The following is a 6,358-nucleotide window of genomic DNA, read 5'->3' as shown; positions in this document are numbered from 1 at the left end:
AAAAACAATAAATTTAACAATATTTTATCTTTTTCACATAGAGAATTTGAATAGCTTATGAATATTCATGTGCAATTGAACCAGTAGAAACCAATAGAAACCAACTGGTATCAAGTGATATCAACATTTCAATATTTTAGTTACTGGGTTTTAGTCTAGAATGAAGTGGTAAGCAAGTCCATGCAGTCAGGTAAATGGGTTTCAAATTGTGTCAATTTACTATTTGCACGCAAACCGACACAATCACGCGCACACAAACACACACACACACACAAACACACACAAACTGGTCGAAATACAGTCTGTCAGTTTATATGTCAAGTGATATAAATTGGTTCCAGTTGAATCGAGTTGAAGTCATTAAGAGTCCAAGTTCAATCATGTTAAATGTTTTGCTTTATTTTGTTTTGTTTACTTTTTAATTTGATGTTTTAAAACAAGTTTAATTTACTTTTTAATTCAGTTTGAACTGATCGAATTCAAAAGTAGACTCCGGGTAAGACTCAAACTCGCATCACTGAGCCACAGGTACCATTACCTTAAGATATATCAACTGGTACACAATGAGACTTCAACTGGTACATGTATCAACTTGTACCAGTAGATTACAATTGGTATCAAGTGGCACCGGGGTACACATTGAGAGTTGAACTGGTATCAACTCATAAACCAGTATATAGAGTAGACTTTCATTAAATTGATATCATCTGGTACATACACAGTGAGACTTGAACTGGTATCAACTGGTATCAGTAAAATTTCAACTGGCAGGAACTGTTACCAACTGGTATAAAATGATATTTGAACTGGTATCAACTAGCAACCAGTAGACTTAATGGCTCCAACTGGACTGGTAAGTAGTGCAACTTCAACTGGGATAAACTGGTACCAGTAAGACTTCAACTGGTATCAACTGGTACAAATAAATGACACTTGAACTAGTATCAACTGGTACCGTAAGACTTCAACCGACAGAAACTGTTACCAACTGGTACAGTGATACTTGAACTGGTATTACAACTGGCCATCAGTAGACTTTTACTGGTTTCAACTGGTAAGCAGTGCAACTTCAACTGGTATATAAAACTCGTACCAGTATGATTAAACTGGTATCAACTGGTACCAGTATGTCTTTAACTGGTATAACTGGTTTCAATTAGAATCGCTCATTTTGTTACTGGAAAGTTGGAGTTACCTTGCTGGTTTCAACTGGTACCAGTTGAAACCATTTAAGACCAGTTAAGACCAGTTAAAACCAGTATCGACCAGTTAAAAATGCTTACTGGTTTCTACTGGTTTCTACTGGTTTTTTGACCTGGGAAGTTGAGGTAGAAATTAGAAGCCTTAAAATCAACACACAAGAGGAAAAGAAGGTCACATTTATCATCATGCAATTTCGAAGAAGGATCAAGCTGAAATCACGGCATCAAGGAGTACCTGCACCTGTTCACTGTCGATTCTGCTGGTACTGTTGTGCGTGTTGTGCGTACACCTGATCACGGCAATCGCGAATCTTGAGCTGATTACGGTAGGTTTTGTGCTTTTCAAACGTCGTATTTCCGTAAATTTGTTGATGTAAAACTGATGTCAAATCAATTACAGCTCCTTGGCTTACTTATCATCCTTCATGAGTATGTAAGTTACCTCAACTATACGCAATTCCCCCACAATGATCGATTTGTTGTGTCAGTAATCTAATAACAGCAAATTGTGCCTGTAGCATGTTAGTCTGTACGAAGGAACAGCTGATCACGGCGATCGTGAATCTTGAGCTGATTACATACGATAGGTTATGTGCTTTTAAAACTTTGTTTTTCAGTAAATTTGTGGGTGTAAAAATTTATTCCAAACCCATAATGGCTCCTTGACTTATTTTTTTCTTTTCTGGGTACTTAGAATTGCCTCAGCTAAACGCAATTCCCCCACAACGATCGAGTTGTTGTAACACTCGGTTCACACTGTCACAGCACAAATTGTGGCTGTTTTCTACATGTACTTCACTCAACATTCCCCGCTTGTACAGTTGCAGAAAATAATGAACGAACTTTCCTTGCATGTTTGTCCATATTTTTTTTTTCAAGGTAGGCCTAGGGCCTACCTAGCTGTAAACGCAAGCTTATTTTGAACCTGTGATTAGAACAAGAAGCGAATTTTTCCTCACATTTATCGGTATTTAGTGTGGTTTTAACAGGTGGTACTGTACGTTGTGTGAGTATTCCAATCTGGAAAAGTTGTCAATCCTAGCGTGAATTATCAATCATATCAAGCAAACTATATGTACGTAGCTGTAACATCAGCTTTCGTTCTCGAAGTGTTCAAATTAACATTAACTTGTCTATGGTGTCTACTAAGTACACATTGCAATGTGTACTTTGTAGACACCGTAGACAAGTTAATGTACAAGGTACTAGAAATTATCTGTATGTACACTGTGTCTGTATGTAGTCACGACAATTACACAAGAAAGAACAATAAATAGACTTGTATATTTGAAGTTTTGATATTCTATAAATTTAGCAGGGATGACTGACACCTACAAAATATTTATTGCATAGAATTTCTACTTCATAATTTTACACACCTCAGTTTTATTGCTGTGGATTATAACTATTGTGATACATTGTAATTACATGTAGGTCTATTGTCTTTCTCGTCAAAATCTATGGTTAATGCAGGTGGCTGATGCGAGAAGAGGTCCACGGGTCCATCATGCTGTCCGCTTCCTTTTTGGTTGTAGGGGCCCACTCTAAGTGTACATGCACATCTTCCTGGGTGAATTCTGGTGTGAAGTCCTGTGATGTCGAGCTTCTTCCAACTTCTGTCTCCAACATGAAGGTACGACTACATGTACTGTTTAAGGTGATTTTATGATTGTGTAGAGATATTTTTTAAGCTGTATGGTAGGGGTCCCATTCAAAGTCTCAGAAAGAGCTCACTCAGATATTGGTCAAAGTAGACAAAATGTTGACTGGTTCATTTTGCTGTTTAAGTGAGATGCGAAATATCTTATAAATTTGATTTTTTTTTTCCAGTGATTACATGATTACAGCTGTATGTGGCATTTTTAATGTAAATAATGACACTGACATGGTGATAAATACTCTAATCTTTGCAGGTACACCTAAGTCTCCTCGACGAGAGAATCCTGTGGCTCTTCGCTGGAAAAGTACGGCATCTCTCGAGGTTCCACGGCAACAATGAGCACACTACCAGGCAGCTTGCATGGCATCTTGAGACGTTTTGGGGAAGCTTAGAACCGCAGTCCTAATCTCAGGAACAGGATTCCAAGCATTATGAGCTGATTTCAGGGATTATGGGTTGTAGTTGTTGCATAGTGGACTCCCATTGTCTATAACAAAGTCCTCGGGACCAGCAGTATTTCTAAACAATGAAATAACATAGGGAAGATAATGTTGCGGCCTGAATTTTAATTTTGCTTTACTGGAATTTCGTTATAATACAAATAGGAGTGCACTGTAATTTTTTCTTCTTCTATCTTTTCTTTTTTTGTCTCCTTCAGGTGTACTCCTTACTGGTCAATGTTCCTAATGCCAGTGATTGCCATTTGAATAGCATCATATACCTTGACCTTCACTCTCAATATTCAATCAGCGATTGTCCTTTGATATAAAAAGGCACGCAACATTTTGGTTTGGTAGATTTCCTGTATTCTTGTGTGAGGCTGTCATTTCTCGTTTCATCACTGCTCCCATGTAACAGATATGACTGTAGTTGCTTTGTCGGTTATTCATTTCCCATCATCATTCAACAAGAACTTTGTGCACTGGCAGATCACGAGGGGTGTGCACCAGGCACGCACCCCCATTTCATTTTTTGTTAAAACAAAAGAAATAAGAAAAAAATGGGGGATGGACATGTGCGCCCCCTTTCAATTTGTAAAGGTGCATCACCTTCATGAAAGTACTGGATGTGCATTATGCAGTGAGCCTGTTTCAAAATCGAACAGCGATGTAATCATTCTCTGTGTTGAATTTATTAGCTGAAAACTATTGATACTTTCCAGTATACACAACAGTACAGCACAGATTTTTTTAATTTCTGTGTAAATCCTTGGTTTTCTATGATTTATTTCATTAGAAGTACAATTGTACATTTATAATGTGACATAACATTGGTCGTCCCCATCACAATTCTTTAAAAAAGTTAATTGTGATATGCTGTTTTTAGCATATTTTCCTTTTGTGTAACACGATACAAAAATGGGTTTTTGACAAGAAAATTGACGGAACTTAGGACAAAAGAGATTCCCGACATCCTCTACAAAATTCCTCATTTCTCTTTGACCACTGAAGCAAATCGAATGGGGTTTCCTGTAAGATGTGGGCAATGAGTTATAGTTTCATACCCTGAATTTGTATTTAGTTGGATTCACTATTTTTAAAGATATCATTGCGGAGGGTCCCGTTGTAATTTTTTTTGGGGGACATACTGTATTTCAAGATGCGTTTGCATGAAAATTTAAAAAAAAATTGGTAATTTGAGCTAAAACATTTATAGGAAAAAGGATTACTTTCCCCCTGAATAAAATGAACTAGCCCAACACAATTTCGTTCTAAATCTAATGGCTATGGTTTAGACCGATAAGATGCCTGATCTTATCAAGGACCTGTTGAGCGGATCTTGTTTGGAGTTTCCCTCTGTGTAGATTCAGCGTTTCTACTACCTCCTGGTTACAGTAAAGTCATGTACACTGTGCTGGAAAAAATTGAAGAGTGTGACTGGATTCTAATAAATAGTACTATGTTCCAATATGCTGGTATTTGATGTGTTTCAAGGTGTATTTTTTAATATGGGCATTCACATGCATGTACAGTATGTGTATGTAAGTTATGTACAGGTGGATGATAAAATTTGTGCATGTAAACATCCTAGAGTGCCAGTTGATTATGTTTTGCATAATAGTGCTGTTATTTGATACGTTTGACAGTGAATGTGTTTGTGCCCGTGCATGTGCGCGCATGTGTGTGTTTGTGTATTCATCTCTTACTGATTATTGTTAGGGGTAAGTGGTGAAAATATGTGACCCTGCACCACAAAACGAACAAACAGTTGGCAGACATGAATTTTCAGGGGCAGATTCTGAAAGAGCAGACTCTAAGCTTTAAAATGATGTATAACTCAATACAAATGGACCTTCCTAACCCATCTAAATTATGAAAAGAAAGTACAGTGCTGTACACACTCTGGAAAAGTATTTACTGAGAAAAAGGGGCTTCAAGGTTTAGGGTCTATTCAAGCTCCGTGCAATGAATGGAACAAAAAACAGGAAGCAAAACTCCCTAGCAACCACTATGAAGGGACTATCGGATTAGGCTGAAATTTTGCACAGTAATTAAGGACATGTGTTAATGGCTGGTACCAACTTTCAGTACAAGGGCATTTTCCTTTCAAAAGTTATCAGTGCAGAGAGATTCCTCTGGTCAGCGGGATCGAGGCTGCGCAACCCCTCGTTCAATGCCCGAGCCACCCGGGCGTCACTCAAGGCAGAGTTCGCTGCCGCAGTTCTCCAGCCCGCACCCGGCGGCGGCGGTCCACGGCACTGCGGCCGATAGTTCGGGAAAAACGACCGGCATCGCTACTCAGATTGTGTCTAATTACACGTAGATTAAGAGATGACTTACGTGCAATATAATCTAGATTAGTAATATCAACGGAAATGCTGACAGCTAAAGGCACGATCTATCAAAACAAGACGTCAAAATCCAGGTACACTAGCTAACAGTATGTAACATGTATTATGTGTATATAATGCGTTAGTTCGGTGGTGCGGAAATGAAGATGGCGGACAAAAGACAAAAGTACAATTTTTCTTCACGGTCAAAACTCCTCAAATTCCAAGTTGTAAATGTAAATTTGTCGTTATAATAACTTTTTAATGGTAAATTATTTATTTAAAGTCATTTAACACTGCTAAATGCATTGATATTGTAATTATTATAACATCAATCTACTACATGTTAAACTGGCAACATTTCATTTCGCACGCCAGCTGATCCTTGCAAGGCGAGCTCGGAAGGCAGCCAATCAGCACTCAAAATAACGAAAGCCCTAGCAACGGCATTTCATTTTCGCCAGCATTGACTAGCTAAGAAAGCAGCTTTTGCTTAAGTTATGGTCTTCTAATATGTTGAATGTCGTTAAAAACCAAAAATGGAGAAAACGAAGGTCAAAGTTCAGCACTCACTTCAAACATAAGACACATATTCTGCATTGCAATCACCCATTAACTCCTTGACAACGCTATCAGCCAAACATCCAACAAACAGTCTTTACACATGAAACAAGGTCATCACAAAAGAAGAATCAGATTCAATGATATTCAATGGTGTTATTACGC

General features: G+C 38.0%; 1 long non-coding RNA gene across 1 annotated transcript; it reads left to right on the top strand.

The window, feature by feature from the left end:
- Positions 1-1,349: 1,349 nt before the first annotated feature.
- Positions 1,350-4,780, top strand: LOC140229878 (uncharacterized). Its single transcript, XR_011901330.1, has 3 exons — positions 1,350-1,528; positions 2,676-2,835; positions 3,116-4,780. It is a non-coding gene; the product is annotated as an uncharacterized lncRNA (long non-coding RNA).
- Positions 4,781-6,358: the final 1,578 nt, after the last annotated feature.

The sequence above is a fragment of the Diadema setosum genome, chromosome 6 (genome assembly GCF_964275005.1).
Source record: "Diadema setosum chromosome 6, eeDiaSeto1, whole genome shotgun sequence".
Classification (NCBI taxonomy): domain Eukaryota; kingdom Metazoa; phylum Echinodermata; class Echinoidea; order Diadematoida; family Diadematidae; genus Diadema; species Diadema setosum.
Note: the sequence above shows the minus strand (reverse complement) of the source record. Positions and strands in the feature narration are given on the sequence as shown.